General features: G+C 51.1%; 1 pseudogene; it reads right to left on the minus strand.

The window, feature by feature from the left end:
• Positions 1 to 500: 500 nt before the first annotated feature.
• On the minus strand, positions 501 to 18161 carry LOC144146699 (uncharacterized; annotated as a pseudogene).
• Between the last annotated feature and the right edge of the window lie 320 nt (positions 18162 to 18481).

Genomic DNA, 18481 nt, shown 5'->3' on the forward strand with positions numbered 1-18481 from the left:
GAGTAAATGCAGAGCATTGGGGCCTCAGTACTGATTGACGGCAGTGTTGCTTCCATCGTTTCTTCCGTGATGCTGGAGTAGCAGACACGAGTACACGTGGGCACGAGCGTCAACCAAGGACGGAAGGAGCAACGCAGTGACTGAAACACGAGCGACCGCTAGCCGCTATATTTGCAGTGCGCGCAGTAGAGGGAGAGCAGTACGGGCGGGGAGAGCGTGCATGCGCGAGCAGCGCGCGCCCTTCCACGCCCTACCGCGCTGCTATCACGCACCTGTTACGCCGAGACCGCGACGGAGCGAACGGGCTGACTACGACGCATGCGCGCGCCAGCTGCTGTTGAGAGAGAGGATGGAAGGAGAGGCTCACCTGCTGCGGACGCGGAACTGTTGACAGCGTCCGACGCAGGAACAGGCGAGGCTAAGAAATGCTCTGCATTAAAAAGGACGGGTGAACGGGAATGTTCACGTCCGTCGTGGCGGTGTTAAGGCTGGGAGGCGATTCAATGGTGGCCCCCCCAAGCGACATTGTGAAGGCGCGACAGTGCGTCAGCGTTTGCGTTCTTTGATTCCTTCCTGTGAGAAACCACAACGTTGTAGCGTTGCAAGGCTAATGCCCACCTTGACAATTTAGCCCCATGAGGCGTACAGGTCGTCAGGTAAGACAGAGGGTTATGCGCAGACAAGACATTGACTTCTGCCCCAAAACCCAATAATGAAACTTTTTCAACGCCCAAATGATGGCAAACGCCTCACACTCGATGGTTGACCAGCGGGTTAGGGTTGGAGTGAAACGATGGCTGGCAAACGTAATGGGCTTTTCGCGGCCCTCTTTCTCGATTTGCGCCAGATACGCTCCGGCTCCGATCTCAGACGCGTCGGTAAACAGCCAATAGGGTTGCTGCGGGTCAGGGGTGTGCGGCGCCGTGGCTGAACAAAGTGACTCCTTGAGCTGCTGGAATGCTCGCTCGGCATCGCTGCCCCAAGGGATCGGGTTCGTTACACTTCGCTTCGTCATGGACGTGAGCGGTTCGGCTATTTCGACGTAGTCCCTGACGTATTCTCTATAGTTAAGAACCGCAAAGGCCGAGGAGACTTCGAAGCTCTCTTTTAGTCGTGGGTTGTTCTAGGCCGCGGCCAGCTTCTCTGGGTCAGGCCCGTGCGTTCCACTAGCCACTATATCGCCTAGGTACTTAATGTGACCTTGCGCCACCTGGCACTTCTCTACGCTCGCATTCAGCTTCGCGCCGCGTAACAGGCCAAGGATGGTGTCCACGTGCCCAAGGTGCTCTTCCCATGAAGAGGAAAAGATGGCGATGTCATCCAGATGTCATGGCGTAAGCCCGGTGCTTTGCGAGCAGCGTATTCATCATCCTCTGAAATGTCGCCGCCGCATTTTTCAAACCAAAAGGCATGACGCGCCACGCGTACTGCCCGTCGTGCGTGACGAAGGCGGTTAGGGGCTGGCTCTCAGAGGCTACGGGTACCTGCCAGTAGCCTCTCCGCAAGTCTATAACTATGATGAAACTCGCCTTTCCTACTTTCAAGATCAACTCCTGCGGTGGTGTCATAGGAATATAGCACAAGTCACGGCATTTAGTCTGCGGTAGTCAATACACATTCTCCACGACCCATCTTTCTTTCCGACGCAAACGACCGGGTGAGCATGCTCACGTTCCATTGGGTAAATAAGGCCCAATTCTAACAGTTCGTCTATCTGGTGGGTGCCTTCTTTCCTGAGCAGGTCTGGAACGTGGTAAGAAAAAAGCCTCTTTGGCTCATAACTTCCCTGCAGCTCGATTCGGTGTTGCCCCACCGCGGCGAGTCCTGGCGTTCCATCGAACAGGTCGACGTGTTTTGCAAATACGCTTTTAATCTCAGAGCCCTCTCGCTCACTTAAGTGTGACAACTTCTCGATCGGTAAGGGGAGGGTACTTAGACACGGCGGCATAAAGCGCGGGGCGCACTCTACGTCCCCAAACTCGCTATCTTCATCGAACACTACCCCCACGTGACTGACGCGACAGTAGTAAGGCCGCAGGCGGTTCGCCTGCACCACCGAAGTTCTCTTTTCCCCCATGTCGAGACGGTATGAATGCTGCCTCTCCTGTGCAACAACCGTGAATGGGCCCAACCATCTCGGGATCCGTCTTACGTTTACCCTCCGTGTCGAACAAAAGGACCTGTTCGCCAACGCTGAACGTTTTGTTACGCGCGGTTCTATGGTACGCCTGCGCGTAGCTGCCCTGGCGCGCGCTCGCCGTAAGCCCCGCCACTTCCGCCGCTACCTCTAGCTGCTCCCGCAGCTGCCTTAGGTATTTCGCTGGCTCCTCTTTTAATGTGCTCGTTACGGGAAGTTCCCCTGTCCAACTCTGCTGGAGGATCGCCAGCGGTCCTGTGGGGTTCCTGCGATATAGCATGCCAAACGGGGCGACTCCGGTTGTGTCGTGCGGTACCTCTCGGTAGGCCCACAACAGGAACGGTACTAGTCTATCCCAGTTCCATGGATCCTTCTCGATGACGTGAAACAGCATGTTCTTAAGTACCCTATTCCAACGCTCCATCGTGCCATTGCTCTCCGGGTGTTCCGGTGTCGAGAAGCGTGGCGGGAAGCCCAACCTTTCCAAAAAGCTTTGTGTCAGTTGGGACGTGAAGTTAGTACTCTGATCAGACCATATTAACTCAGGGATGCCAGTCCTGCTGAATATTGTCAGGAGAGCCTCGCAAGTTGCTTTCGCCGTAAGTGACCGCAAGCACACGACTTCGGGCCAGCGTGTGCAGAGGTCCACCAGACAAAGCGCATACTTGTGGCCCCGACCCGACGGTACGTCCAGGGGACCGATGATGTCCACGTTTACTACCTGGAATGGGTGGTCGGGCCTTGTTAGGGGAACAATAGGGACCCGGTCGCCGAGCCGTCTATCTGCCCGGATTTGGCAGCCATGACATGTTTGGCAGTGATTGGATACGTCTCCCTCTAGGCCGGGCCAGAAAAAGCTATATTTTATCCTAGCCTTCGTCTTTTTGGGGCCTAAATGGCCTCCCCGTAGTGACTCGTGGGCCAGCAAGAGTACCTCCTCGCGTCTCTCTCAGGGCAACACAAGTTGCGTTACCTTAGCGCCGGCTATAGTGTCCCTATGAAACAGCAACCCGTCAGAGACAAACATGCCGGCTTTCCCTCTTTTCGCGTCGGCCCAAGCTTTCTTTAGGCTGTCGTCAGCCAGCTGAGACGCCAGCAGCCTTGCCCTTGGCCTTCCACTTCGACTGCCTCATCAATCTCCTCGGCCGGAGCTTCGGGTGCCGTCTCTCCCGTAATCTCACACACGGCAGCCGCCGGTTCCGAGATCGCCCCGGTGCCGACCTCGCGGTCTCCACTTGAGGAGGCGAAAGTTTCAGCCGTGCTGTTCGACTACCGGTTGGGGTGACATTTCGTCAGCAGCTCCCAATCCTCTCTCGAAAGCAAACAGTCTAGTCCCTCGGCGAGATTGTTGGTGACAGCACAGATTAGCTGCACCTTGGTGCCCCCGAGCACCGACACGGCCTGCCTCAAACTCACAGGCAGGCTGACCACTCTCGCGTTAACCGACTCGCCAAATGCTGGAACTGGCCTGATGGTGCCCGATGGCTGCATAGCGTCCTGTGGGACTAGACTTTCTCGCACCACCGTAACTTCGCTTCCCGTGTCGACCGTCGCGGTAACTGTCTTGCCTGCACAGTCGAGTTCCATGTGCTGCAGTCTAGACTTTCTCAGCTCATCAATACTTCCGAGCGCATTTACCTCGGCCAGGAGAATTCGCTGCCCCCCGCTCGTCAGGCCGGCATCCTGAGCCTGCACTGACCTTGCGTCCTCTACTATCACTCTCTGCACGTGCGCGCTGCGCCCTGGGTTTCCTGACTTCTCAGCAATTTTCGGGCACAGCCGGAAATGTTGACCCTCTCCCTTACAGACGCTACACATCCACATACGCTTGCCACTGTTGGTATGGCGCGGGGATACTTGATCTCTACGCCCCACAGCGCAACCTCTTCCCTTGACCTGTTCGAAGGTTTGCAGCACGTTAGCTATCTCTGGCGGCTTCAGCCACGTCTCTGCTTCGCGCAGGCGAACGTACTCCAGTCCCTCAGCGCCTAAGCGGTTCTTAATTCTATTGGCCACCATAAGGGCCACTACCTCCTCCTTTGTTTCGACCTTCCTCGATTCCAAGTAGTAGTCAAACTGGGTGCCAACGCGGGAGGCAAATTGCGACCAGGTTTCGTCGTTACGTTTCGGTGCCTTTGCAAATCGGTCGAGGAATTCTGCGGGGCTTAACCTAAGCTCCTTCAACAGAGCCTTTTTACCACTTCGTAGTCATTGCACTCACTGTCCCCGAGTCCACGTAACATGTACCTCACCCGTTCCGACAACGCCGGTACAACTAAATGGACCCGACTCGACTCCGGCACACCGTGCATCACTAACAGCCTTTCAACTTCGTCGAACCACAACGCAATGTCCGCATCACACGGCAGCTTAAGCCCTTTCAGGACCTTTGCGCACTGAGTGACCGGGTCTAAGCCCGGCCGTCTACCCTCGTCTGAGTCCGAGCCCGTAGGAGTTTGCGTGCCAGCCCTCGTCTCCAGCTCCAACCTTCGCAGCCGCTCATCGGATTCGAGCTTCAGTTTTTGTATGCGTTCTTCCGATTCTTGCGCCTCTCTTCTCTCTCGCTCCGCCGCCTCTCGCGCTCTTTCCTCCGCTTCGCGCGTTTCTTTTCTCTCTCGCTCCGCCGCCTCTCGCGCTTCTTTTCTCTCTCGCTCCTGAAACTCCAACTCCATTCGTTTAAGAATTATTGCCTCAGACTCCGCTTGGACCACCTCTCCTGCCGCCGTTCCTTCTTGAAGTGGCGCCTCATGTGTCTGACAATTTTCGTCTCCTTCCGCCATGCTCGTCTGCATGCTCAGCGTGACTACCATGCAACCCCAGACTCAGCCTACACCACCACAACGAAGCGCAAGAAATCCCACTCACCCGCACCTCCGGTGGTCGGCTGCTGCGTCGTTGGCCCCGTGCGCTGGCTTGGCTCTGCGCTCCACTCCGGGCGGAGCTCGGCCAGCCGCTTATGAAGGCGGGCTTGCGTCTGCTTGCTGCCCCTGGTTGCGGCCTGGTGATTTCTTCTGCCAAATCCTGTCGGCTGCGCCAGTAAAGATCGTTTCCCCGAAGTCCGGTGTCGATCAGGAACCCAATCGCCCGGGCTCCGGTTGATTTGGCAGGAGGCTGGCAGGGCGATGGTGTTGAAGTTCTTGGAGATGGCGGTCGAATTGACGAACTCGAGGCGTTGAGGTTGATTAAATGAAACGAAGGTTTATATACAGCTTTTTACAGTAGGATAACTGGGTACATGAGTAATAAAGAGAAAAACTTCAAACTGCAGCTAGACGCTAGCTCCAAGTGCGCACAAATCACTTGAGCTTCTCAACTTCGTCTAACTCTCCTATTCTCAGAGCGTAAACAAACCGTTCGAGAAACAACGGCCGAGACCCTGTCTCGCCGCAAGGTCCGTCTAGTTGCCCGGTACGGCGCTGCACCCTGAACCTCCGACGCGATCTTAACCTCGACTAGGGGGCTCACAACTCCCAACCTAGCGTTAACGGTCGATACTCCTTGTCCCGCCGGGAACTGCCAGCTCAGCGCTCGGACAAGAACCATTTCCAACGGCCAAGTTCAGCCTTATAAAACCTCGAGATGACCCTCTCTGGGGAACGCCCCTGTAGTGTTCGTTCACGCGTATGGGAGTGCCCGAATTCACGTAGACAGCTGTCACTCAGCACGCCACGGAATATTCATTGAGGCGCCGCCACCTTCGGGTCAACGGCACGCTCGTAAACGAGCAGGTCGTGCGACCCCGCGGGGTGAAAGCGAAAGACGGTGACAGTGCGTCATGCTGACCAGGGCGCGACAACAATGGAGACACGCCGGTAATCCCACCACCTTCGCGCGTCGAGCAGACGTTCCTGGAATCCGGTGGCGCTGTTTGCTTTCTCAATCGGGGATTATCCTTGAGGTATGCGGTGGGCCAGACGATCCGTCTGCCGTGCGCGCCATGACGAATTAGCGACGGCAGCAGCGCAGTGTTGGCAGTGCTACGTCGCTAGACAGAGCGGCGGGTTATCACGCGCAGCTCGGGCGCCTGGCCGCTAATCTCATAAGTGGACCTTACACCTACGTTTGTTGCAAGTGTAAAAATGCTTTAAAATGAGTTCTTCTGCTGCATTTCTTTTGCTGATTTGTCTAAAAGATACATCACAAGACACTTGACGCACGTCCCAAGGAGCAACGAGGTCGGCGGGAGCAGTCTTGCAAAAGTCATTAAATGAGACCCGGAGTTCCTGTGGCTGCATTCCCGTTCGGAAGGGGAATATCATGGTTATAGATAGATGGTTAGAAAAGGGAATGCTAGCCGACGTGTCAGTTAAGATAGAATTACAGGGATGATAAGTCAACGATGCTATCTTGAGAGCATACGTTTCTGCTGTATGCGTCTGCTTGTGCTCTAAGCATCATTGGTTATACTCAACATATAGGCTTTGGATGGGACTTGTGCAAATGGCACCGGACGCAAGCCGAAACCCTTGGTGGAGGACTGGAGCCAACATTTTTAAGGCTGTTTTAGTGGTGGACGCATATACGACGCTGCCATAGTCAAGGCGCGACCTCACCAAGCTGTTTAAGAGACGCAGAAGGCACGTTTTATCTGCCCCGTAGGACTGGTGGGACAAGATTTTCAGTATGTTCAATGCCCTGGTGCATTTATTCTTTAGTTGTTTATTGTGCGAAATAAACATAAGCTTGTCATCTAGCACAAGAACAAGGAATGTATATTTCTTTTTTACCAGAATGGCCGCACCATTCAGAATATAAGCGTCAGGCCTTATACCACGCTGCCTCGAGAACAAAACACAGGTACTTTTTTGAGGTTCACCTTCAAGCCATTCTCTTCAGGCCACTTGGCAACCTGTTCACAACCTTTTGGAGCTGCCGCTAGATATGGATAGGTTTACAGGATTTAAAATTGATATGTATATCATCCACATATACGGAGTAAAAATAGTGCTCGGCAGTGCCTTTCGAAGAGTGCTCATCTGAATTATAAATAGTGTGCAGCTGTGTACCTCCAGTACCTCGCCCTGTGGAACTCCGTTTTCTTGTGTGTGTATTTCCAAAAGTGCTGCACCAACTCTTACTCGGAAGATAGGCTCAGACAGGTAGCTTTCTAGTGTGTTCAGCATGCTTCCTGAAACACCGTATAAGTTCACGTCGCGCAGGATACCGTACTGCCATGCAGTGTCATACGCTTTTTCCAAATCGAAGGAAATAGACATGCAGTACTGCCTGTGAACGAATGCATTCTTGTCGTTCGACTCGAAGGCCACCAACTGGTCAGTCGTGCATCGGCCGGACCGAAATCCTGCCTGGCAGCTATCGAAGATTCCGTGATATTCTAAGAAGTACATCATCATCTTCATAATAATAATAATAATCATTATCATGATCATATTCATTATCATCCCCATCATTAATATAATAATATTATAATCATCATCATTATCATCATCATCACGAGCCGATCTACGCCCACTGCAGGGCAAAGGCCTCTCCCATTAATCTCCAATTACCCCGGTCCTGTGGTAACTGCGACCAATTTATCCCCGCAAACTTCTTGATCTCATCTATCCATCTAACTTCAGGCAGCCCCCTGCAACGCTTGCCTTCTCCAGGGTTCCACTCTGTTACCCTTAATGACCAACGGTTATTTTGCCTTCCCCTTACCTGCCCTGCCCACGTCCATTTCTTCCTCTTCATTTCTACTAGTATGTCCTCAACACGCATTTGTTGCCTGACCAACTCCGATCTCTTCTTGTCCCTGAATATTCCACCTATAATCTTCCGCTCCATTGCCCGCTGAGTCGTTCTCAATTTAAGCTGGACCCTCTTAGTGAGCCTCCAGATTTCTGTCCCGTAGGTGAGTACCAGTATAAGAAGTACATAAGTCGTCTATCAATCATCTTTTCAAGCAATTTGCTTAGTCAGCTGGTAAGGGCGATGGGACGATAACTAGATGGAGAGGAAGGATCCTTGCCTTACTTCAGAATTGGTACGCCTATTGACTTCGTCCACACCCGTGGAAAGCTTCCAAGAAACCAAATTTTATTATACAGGGAAAGAAGAGCGTCAATTCTGTCTGCGTGGAGGTTTCGTATCATTTCGTATGAGATTTGGTCTGGGCCAGGTGCTGAATTTTTACATGTGGCCAGGGCAGCCTGAAGCTCCTGGAGCAAGAATAGGTAGTTGTAAGAGCTCTTCGATGGCTTGTTGTCCAGTATGGTTTTGTGCTCAGCGGACTTTTTATACTGTATAAATGTGCTCGTGTAATGTGACGAACTTGATACGTGTTTAAAGTGTTTTGCAAGCGTGTTCGCCTGGTTCTCAAGCGTGTTACCTGTGGTGCTGACAAGGGGTGAATTGTTTGTCTTGTATCCTTTGAGTTTCCTTATTTGATTCCATGCCTAGGCGGTGTCAATGTAAGAATTAATAGATGATATAAAAAACCTCCAACTGTTGGTTTTGGCTTCTTTGCGGATGCGCTTTCCCATGGCTTTGGCGCGCTTAAAAGCTATGATATTCTGGGCAGTGGGGTATCTACGAAGAACACCCTAGGTCTTATTTTGTGTTTGTCGTCCAAGCCTGCATTCCTCATTCCACCAAGGCCTCCTCAGATTGGAAGTACCACAAGATGCTTGGGGAATGGCACTTCGTGCAGACTCAAGGATATGACACGTAAGAAAACTACAAGATTCATCGTTGCCCAGGTGGCTGATGGTTTAGTAAGAGAGTTTTGATTTTTACTTAAACTTTTCCCAGTCACACCGGATTCTCTGAACTTTTCATGTGAGATGGAACTGCAGGGGCCTCTTTCTAGACATATGAGGGTAACTGGGAAGTGGTCACTTCCATAGGGGTTAGTGTCGACCTCCCATTCAATGGACGAAAAAAGAATGGAAGACCTAATAGCCAGATCAGTGTGCGAATATGTGGGGTGTGTTTGGGTGTAGTATGTTGGCTGTTTTTTGTTGAATAGGCAAGCTCCAGATGATAAAAGAAACTTTTCCAGCAAGCGGCCCCGGGTGTCTGTACGTTCTGACACCCAGTGTTCACAATGAGCCTTATATCGGCTACTAACAATAAAGGTGCTCGAAGCTCCTCTATTAGAGACTCGAAATCTGCACTTGATAGGTAGTAGTCATGAGGAATGTATAAGCAGCAGACTGTTAATAAACTATTAAAATTATTGCTCGGACAGCCACTGTTTCGAGAGGAGTAAGTAACTGAATGAATTGACAGGGGACAGATTTTGCATGACAATCGCTACACCCCCAGAGGAATGAGTGCAGCTGTGTCTGTCTTTCCTTAATACTATACTGTGTAATAAATGAGGAAGCTGGCTTGTTTGTGTTTCATGTTTTTTTGTGGGGACATGACATTCGGCTGATGTTTGTGGGGGATTTCATAGATGTCACAAAGGTTTTTCATTCGGCCTCTACAGTTTCATTGCATTATACTTTGGGCTATCATAAAAGCCTAGGAGGATTACGGTGCTGTGTATGGGGTTTTCTGGGTGATGCTACCTACGTCACTGCGCCTGTAACTCGGTGAGCTTGGGGGTTTTCCCGCGGCCAAAACTGCCGCGATGCTCTTTTGACGACTGGGATGCAGGCCGAGATGGCGTAATATCCATGTCGTCATCGGAGTTTTGAGGCGTTGACGAGATGGAGATTTTACGACGCCCACCTCGCAACGTGTTTGATGGAACGGCAGGAGATCCGACCACCAACTTTTTTGATATGTTGGACATGGCTGTGTAAGAAAGGGCTCGCGCTTCCACATCCATCGCCGCCGGTGTTTCGGCTGCCGGAGTGTGTGGGGTGACGACCGAAAAGCGTAGTTCCAACGTTTTTTGTTCTTGTGCAACACCTGAAGCTGCAGCAGGAGTTGCAACAATGTTTTGGGCTGCCACAGGCAGCGCCTCGGGGGGCGCAGGCGGGACCAAGTCGGCTTCGGTGACCAGAGCAACAGCGGAAACCAGACGCTGCCCTACCCGCCGGCGGGCTGCGTCGGCGTAGCTCCCTGAAGGGAGCATTGCATACCGTTTACGCACTTCTGGGAATGACAATTTTTGGGTCACTTTGGGGTTGATTATCTCTTTTTCTTGTTTGAATTTCTGGTCAGAGTGAGGATATGCTGCGTGGGGTCCATCACAGTTGCTGCACTTGAAATTTGTTGTTTGGCACTCGTTAGTCAGATGGTCGTGTCCGGCGCACTTAGCAAACGTTTGTTTCACTCGGCCATATTGGTTCCGTGCCCATACCGTTGGCACTTAAAGCAACGGCGAGGGTTGGGTATATACACTCTTGTCTTGCGGTGGATAAAGCCAGAGTCGACAGACTCTGGCAGGGTGCAACGATCAAAGGTTAATATGATGTGGTTTGTCTTTATTTCCTTTCCGTCACGTCTCATTGTGATGCGTACAACAGCAGTTACCCGCTGCTCGCGTAAACCTTTAAGGAGGTACGAGTCAGTTTCATTTATCAGTTCTGCTTCGAAAATGACACCTTGGCAGCTGTTGAGGGTGCGGTGTGGAGTTACAGTGATATCAAAGTCGGTTAACTTTGCTTCGTTTGCTTCACAAGGGTGCTTGACTGGTCCTTGTTGTTCACGTCGATAAGCAGGTCTCCAGAGGTTACCTTTTTCGCTTAGTAGTTTTTGCCTACGAGAGTTTCAGTAAACTATGCTACTAAGAACACAGACCTGCTGGTAATGGGCGCTGACTTATCAGCTGCCTGCATTATTAGAAAGCATGGGAGTTGTCGAGATTAGTGAAAAGTAGGTTTGAAATAGGCTTGAAAATTGCTTCAGTGCGGGCCCTTTTTGGGGCCCGATCATTTGAATGAAGGGGTTTTGGGAATACCATGCGCCATAGTATAAAGCAGGGGACGGGGGTTCTTTCTACACTGACCTTGTGATGAAGTGCCGGTGGACGACAAGAAAGAGGAGACCGAGCGCGCAGCTGCAACGAGTGCGTGCAGAAGATCGAATCGGGCCGGGGATCAGTGGACGCCTGTGACGCGCTGGGCTGGAGAGCGTGGCCCTGCGATCGTGTTTGTGCGAGATCCTGGGTCGCAATCGCTGCTGTCTCCGTGAGCCGTCCGCCGCTGATCACGACAACCCGTGGACTGGCCGTGGCTGGAGCTGGTGACGCGCTGGGTGAGAGAGCGCGGGTCCGGATTCACCTGGGGATGGAACCCTCCGCTCACACCCGCTGCTACGCCATCGAGCCGTGACTCATCGGCAAGTTCGACGATGCCTTCCCGACGTCCCGTGCCTGGATGCGACGTGGCCTAGAGCCAGTCATCGGGCCAGTCGCGTCGTGACGTCCCCATCGACCCCGCACGCGTCGGGACTTCAACACCCCGAGGGGCTGCGACAATACCCCGTAGGACGTTTCCTTTTCTTTATTGCGGACATTTTCCTGTTAGCCTCTTGCCTTTTTTAACGCTTATATATTTAGTCTCGCGTCCTTGCTTCAGTGCGCTATGTTCTGCTTCTTCTTGCGTCATGCATAAAGCAACGTTTACTCGCGCACGCACTGGCCACTGACTCGTGACTTTCACGCCAATCCTGGGTTCATTGACTACAGACCTTAACCTGGTAGTATATGAGGTCCCGGAGTTCCCTGCCTGGTAGACAGACAGGGAGCCCATCAGCCGGACCTTGACCAGGCTTCCGACGGCCACCGTTTTCGGCTTCTACCCTTCACCTTTCCACACCTCGCCATGGTTGGATACAACTTAGGTATGGCAGCTCGAGGCCCGCGGTATCGCTGCTCACCGTCACCATGAATACTCAAGGTGCCCCGTGCGTGGCCGTCCGAAGTTGTTCCATTGCCTGCAAAGCAGTGGGAGGAAGCCGCCTGCTCTCTATCATGGTTCCCGCTGTGGTGGAAGTCTTCGGAACACATATACATATCCTCAGTATTCGGGCCTGCAACCCCTCTAGTAATTCCCTTTGAGTAGAGAAGTCAGGGCTGGGAGGCTATGACGAAGTATGCCTTTGAAGAGGGCGTCGCATGGCCTTAAAAGAGAGATGACGCTACATCCATCAGTGCTGTTGAAAAACATGCCGGAAATGTGCGTGAATGACGTTAACGTTTCTATTAGGCTTAGGATGTGCGGCGTCGATGTCAGATGGCGGTCGAAGGTAACGCCCAAAAAAATGTGATCGCTGACATAAGTAATCCGTATGCCTGCGGCGGTTAACTGGTAGTTTCAGACGTCTCGCTTTGTGAAGGCGATTGCGGTGCACTTGGCCAGTGATATATCCAGGCCACGTGTAGCGCGAAATTTTTTAGTCGCGCTGACTGCACGCTGGAGCCTCGACTGGAGCACACGCCTGTTGCGGTCCGAGCACCAGATACAAATATCATCATCGTACATGGAAAATTTAACCGATTTCGGCAGACATCTGTCAAGGCCAATCATCGAAATATTAAACACAGCCGGGCTACCACCTCACCCAGAGGGACACCTTGAGGTAGGTTATGGAGGGATGTCTCAACGTCCGCTCGTGTCATGTAGAGGCTTCTATTAAAGAGGAAATCAGACATTCAGTCGTACAGTCGTCACGCGAAGCCTAAGACCTGCGCTGCCCAGACAGACGCAGTGTAAACAAATGTCACATAAAGGGAAACGATTAATGATCATGGCGGCGGCACAGAACAATAGTAGGAAAGAGTGCCGATCCTCTACTCTTCTCTAGTGACACTAGACCGACAAGCCCGCCACTAACAAGACCGACACTAACCGACAAGACTGCCTAGACGACGACAAATATTTCATATTCTCCCCCATCACCTATTTGCCGCGGTTTACCACAGCTTTGCTGGACATCCACTTTCGCAGAACGGGATGGCGACCAACTTTTTTTTTGCTGTGCTAGATTGCAGATATCTGTCGCAGCCCCTTTGGTGCGATATGTGATGGAATCTATGAAGCGAAAAGGTGTGAACATGAATTTGGGCTGAGCGACTGAACACTCTTGACTTTTTATGCATATAAATATTTGCGGTTCCATAATTACCCATTTTTTTAGAAAATACACAGTGACGCAGGAAAATGTAAGCTAATTTTGAAGTACTTCAACATAAAGCATTTATGCGCAAGCAATGCTTTTTTATGGAAGTGTAATTTAGCGAGTGGCAGTAGCCGCCATTTAATATAACAATCCCCGATTGGAGGCAGATGATGTAAAGCTATGCTGGGGGCACGTTTTTTTTTCACCGACCTGGCTGGCACGTGAATAGAATAAATTTGCTGTATCTTCATATCGGCAGTACTGGAAAAAAACGGTCTCATGGAACAAAATTTTGTTTCTTATAAAAACGTGCTCTTTACAATGCTCAAATAAGGATGAACAAAATACCAGCGCTGTTTAGAACAGATATAAAAGAGCACTATTGGCAGCGTCTTGTCGACGTCTTTTCTGTGACATTCCAGTACACTTAACGGAGGAACCTAAACGTAAGGGCTTATTTGAGAATTATGGACCCTTCACTGTTGTATTTATTTCCGTGCGGAGAATTTGTGAAGGGCATCAGTTTTAGGCTAAAGTAATAAAATGCTGTATTGCTCATTTTTTCATAGCATTAAGAATATTTTCTGGTATTGCCAAAGTTATTGTAGCCCTGTGTTTGCGTGAGACCTGTCCAAATTGTCGTTGTACTTCGTGTACACTTGAAAAACCTATTGTTCTCCTCGTTCGATATTCGTAGGGGTCTTTGTTGCAGTTGGTTCCTCTAAGCGGAATTGTGCTGCCGAAAGCAGTTTCCTATTTTTGGTTACTACGCGCTGACATTTACGGCCCTTTGTTCTCCGGGGTGGGGCATGTTCTTCCCCTGATGCTCGCTGCGCTTTGTGTGCCAGGTGTACTTGTAGTTTGTCTTTCCCAAATTCGTTTTTGCTTCCTGTTCCTCTGTATCTTCCCAGTTGCTCGGATTATGCTCTCAGCTAGTCTGACAGGTTTAGTAACAATGAAACGCAGTGCCTCTGACAGCTGTACAAAATAAAGACACACAGAGCATTTGTTTCCGCCCTTCTCTATTCACGAAAAGCGTAAGCAAACTGCGTCGGTATTACATACGAAATAATTTTGTCTTTATCTTCGCCTGTGCTGCATATTACCTAAGGTTTTCTTGAGCGGAGATCAAAACATATGTATGGCAGGATTTACTACCTAGCTCTAAGCATACCGAAATATATGTGGCACAAGTAAAATATCCCTAAAATTTTTGAAATCTTCTTTGTGGCTGTACGGAAGATGCATAAACAAGAAAACGGTTTTGTGTGAAATATTCTCGTGCCTGTTTTTCGCACTTGGTTTTACTTCCACAACGTGTTTGCCACCTTAGGAGTTATACTGTATGCCGCTCGGACCACGCACGCTCGCGCTGGTTGTTCATAAAGTGGACGACCTAGCTAATGAACGGCAATATTTGCAAATTTTAGTCACTGTTACGCAACACTAGAACTTGGAGTGCACTAGTAGTCTCGGTAGGCAGGTGTGCATTATTCTCTGCGGACGTTGCTAATTTTACTTGCCGGTATTTCTGTCACAGCCGGAGCGATGTTCTTTTGCTGCAGGAGATGCAAGACCGAGGAGATAATTCATAAGGGATGCTATCAGACAATGCGTTTGCAGGGGAAGCAAAGAGAGCGATAGTATCTAAGGGTATGGTCTTTAATAAATTCCAGTATACAGTTATTTACGAGAGATTGCGTATTATGGTAATGTAATTTCTGTTTATTTAAGTGCTTCCTTTCTCCACCATGTACTGTTGGCGACCTACTCAACACTGTGTAGCAATGGATCCGGCATGTTATAAAAAAATCAACCGAGCATGGTTCCTAACCTAAAGTACACATAAATACGTACGTCGCAAGCTTTCTTTCCCTCAATAAAAAAATGGTTTTGGCTTGAACCATGGTAAAGATTGCCGAAGTTGGAATTTCAAAAGCTAGTAACATAAAGGTATTTTTATAATAAACAAAAAGAAAATAAATAAGCTTTTAGATTAAAGAAATATTTCGACTGCTCCACGAAAACATTCCTCGGACTACTTACCTACGCCTCCCTATATGCTTTCAAGGCGAACGCCTGGAGATACATGCCACACCATTGCAGTATGAAGCTTTTATCACCTTTCCGACCGTCCTGGTCAGGAACTATTTTGCCAGTTTCTGGCGCCGCCAAGAAAACGCACACCATGCAAGAAAGACTCACAGGATGTTTATTTGTCTCTTGCATTCTGCTTGTAACTCCTTTACCAAACGTGAGAAGCCTGTGAAACTGCTCGAAGCATTATCCTGGGTGCAGGCCAGGGTTGTTACAGCAGCGTTCCCAGAAAAACAGTGTTTTCCTCCTGCCTCTTATTGTTTTTCTGCAGCCAGAAGCAGCAGAGGCCTCGCTGCTTTGGTCTGGGAGCACGTAGATAAATTGACTCTTCCTATCTACCCTTCCTTTCCTTCCATACATTCTGAGGGGCCCCATTTTTGGCTCGATCCCCACGTCACCCACCAGCTGTTGGATGAGGTTGCGGCGGTACTGCAACTGTCGCTTGTCTTTCTCGCCTTGATACTGCCGTTGTGTGGCCTCAAAATAAGGCTATTGGCAATAGAAACCTCGAAACAAGTGAAATAAGGCCAAATATCTGCCTACACCTTCCAGCCCGCAGCACGTAGTCGCCCACAGTTTCCTCGTGTGTCAGCAGAGCTGCTGTCTCCACCGCCTTTGTGGTCTTCGTCACTTGCTTCTGCGAATTACAGTCATCACTATTTTGTGAAGGAACGTAATTCTCTTCCTCCCTGAAGTCATAAACGCCTTCGCCAAGTGCGCCACTTTAAAACGCTCGCCATTGAAACATTGTGCTGCACCTTAATGCAGCTACAAGTAAACTTCAACGAACAAAGTTCAATTTTCGCTCCCGAATTTGTACATCACGTATAGAAAGAAAGGGCGCGCGTCGCAGTGAGAAAACCACGAAATTAACCTTTGAACTCTGAAGTCGGGCATAAGCCGAAAGCGTACCGCTACCAGAGAGAGAGAACAACATCTTTATTGGCCGGCTAGAAGTTAATCAGGGGTACCAGCCTCCTGAAGGGGAGGCAGCGCCCTCGATTGCTGGCATTGGAGGGCCTCCAGAGCAAACTGGACGGCCCTTCGTTTGGAGTCAAAGTCGTCCTTGCACACCGCACGAGCAAGCTGAGGAGGAAGCACATCCGTGGGTTCCGGGGTCACTGAGCATGTCCATAGCATGTGCGCCATAGTAGCGCGAGTAACACCACATAGCACACACACGTCACTGGGTTGTAGTTCGGGATGCACGTGTTTGGCCCCCACCGGGGTCCACGTCGCGCGCACTTGTAGCTGTCTGAGGATCACTGCCTCTTGCCTAGAGAGGTTGGAGTGGGGACCTGGGTACTGTCTTCTGGTTTCTCTGAATTATCTCAGCACCTCTCCGTATGTGTTAATCGGGGTGAAGTCTTCACCGTCGCTGTCGTAGTTTTCCGCAGGGGAGCAGGACAGGCGTTGCGTCTAGTGAGCGCACGCGCCATCCGGTCCGCGTCCTCATTGCGGTTCGCTTCGGGTCCTACCATACCCATGTGGGCTGGGAACCATTTGATGCACACGCCCGTCGATGATGGTCTTAGGGCCCCGCACACCCTCACTACACTCGGATGTACTTTGTTCTCGGCGAAGCGCAGGACTGCAGTCCGCGAGTCACTGAGGATGGTAGTGCAGTTTGGGTTGGAGAGGGCCAGCGCTATGGCTAACTCCTCTGCTTGCTCGGTGGTAGATGCCACGATGCTGCCGGCCGTATAGAGCTCGCCAGTGGTGGCGGCGATGACGGCGGTCGCGTAGGTGTTCTTGTGGTCCGGGTACCTAGCCACGTCGACGTAGAAGGCCCCGGTGTCGATGGAATGAGTGGCCGTAAGCGCTCGGGCTCTGGCGAGCCTTCGTTCGTAATTCTCTTCTGGGTTCATGTGGGGGGGGGGAGGGGGGCGACGTGCAACTGTCGGAGTAGCTCCCGCGGAAGCGGCAGCCAGTCCCTACCCTCCTGCAGCCTCCATTGATACCCTAGCCTCTTCAGTATTGCCCGGCCTGTTCTAGTTTGAGCGAGACGCGTGAGCTGTGCTGTCTGTTGAGCTTCGACGATCTCACCTTGTGTATTGTGCACGCCTAACCCTAGTAGCCGCTCGGTGTTGGTGTGATTATAGAGACCAAGTGCAGCTTTGTGCGCTTTGCGAATGAGTGCCTCTAATTTTCTGCGTTCTAGGTCGGTCCAATCATGGAAAGCCGCGACATAGGCCAGATGGCTGATGGCAAAGGATTGGACAAGCTTGAGCAGGTTGTGCTCTCTCATCCCGGCATACTTAGTTGAAATCTTCTTGATGAGACTGATGGCTCTTGAGACTTTGGAGTCCAACAGCTTTACTGTGTGACCGTTGTAACGAAGTTCCTCTATGTGGAGACCCAGAACACGTAGCGTGTGGACGCGTGGTATGGTAGTGCCGTCCTTTGTGCGGAGCTGTATGTCAGGTATGTGAGAGGCTCTGAACTTGCGACGCGGCAGTAGCAGAAGTAGCTCTGACTTGTCCGGAGAGCATTGGAGACCCGTGTCTTCTAGGCGCTCTTCAACCACGTCGATGGCTTGTTGCAGGGACGCCTCAATCTCGCCGTCAGTGCCCCCGGCCATCCAGAGAGTGATATCGTCTGCGTATATGGTGTGTTTGACCTTCGGGAGGGCACGTAGGCGTTCGGCCATTCCAATCATGACCAGGTTGAACAGTGTCGGCGAGATCACGGCCCCCTGCGGTGTGCCCGTACTCCCCAGTTTCTTGGTTGGCAGTTCCAGATCCCCTGCCACGATGGTGGTGGTGCGGTCGGTTAGGAAGTCTTTGATATAATGGAACGTGCGTTCTCCCATGTTGAGGCGCGATACTTGTTGTAAGATTGCCGAGTGGTGGATGTTGTCAAACGCAGTCTTCAGGTCGAGGCCAAGTATCGCACGGTTATCCATTGGGCTTGTGGTTGTGGATGGTCTGTCAATGACCACCGTGTTCGTTTTCGGGCTTTGCGCCTTTTTTCTTGCTTCATTTCCTCGTCTAACGGCGTGCATTACGGCAACAAGCACACTGGCAGACTTCACAGCCTATCTGAATTCTGGGTTTTGCATGGCTGTTGGGCACCTGTCCTACTCACGCACCAACACCTTCAGGTGTAACGCGATTCGCAGAATTTTACAACTTTCACGTTTCCACTGCATTGTTTTTCAGAATTTTGGGAACCCGGGGCAGTTCCCCTCAAACCCCCCGTCTTCTGGCCAATCACCGAAGGGTG

Source organism: Haemaphysalis longicornis, unplaced genomic scaffold (genome assembly GCF_048455015.1).
Source record: "Haemaphysalis longicornis isolate Haplotype H1 unplaced genomic scaffold, Haemaphysalis longicornis Haplotype H1 scaffold_7, whole genome shotgun sequence".
NCBI lineage: Eukaryota > Metazoa > Arthropoda > Arachnida > Ixodida > Ixodidae > Haemaphysalis > Haemaphysalis longicornis.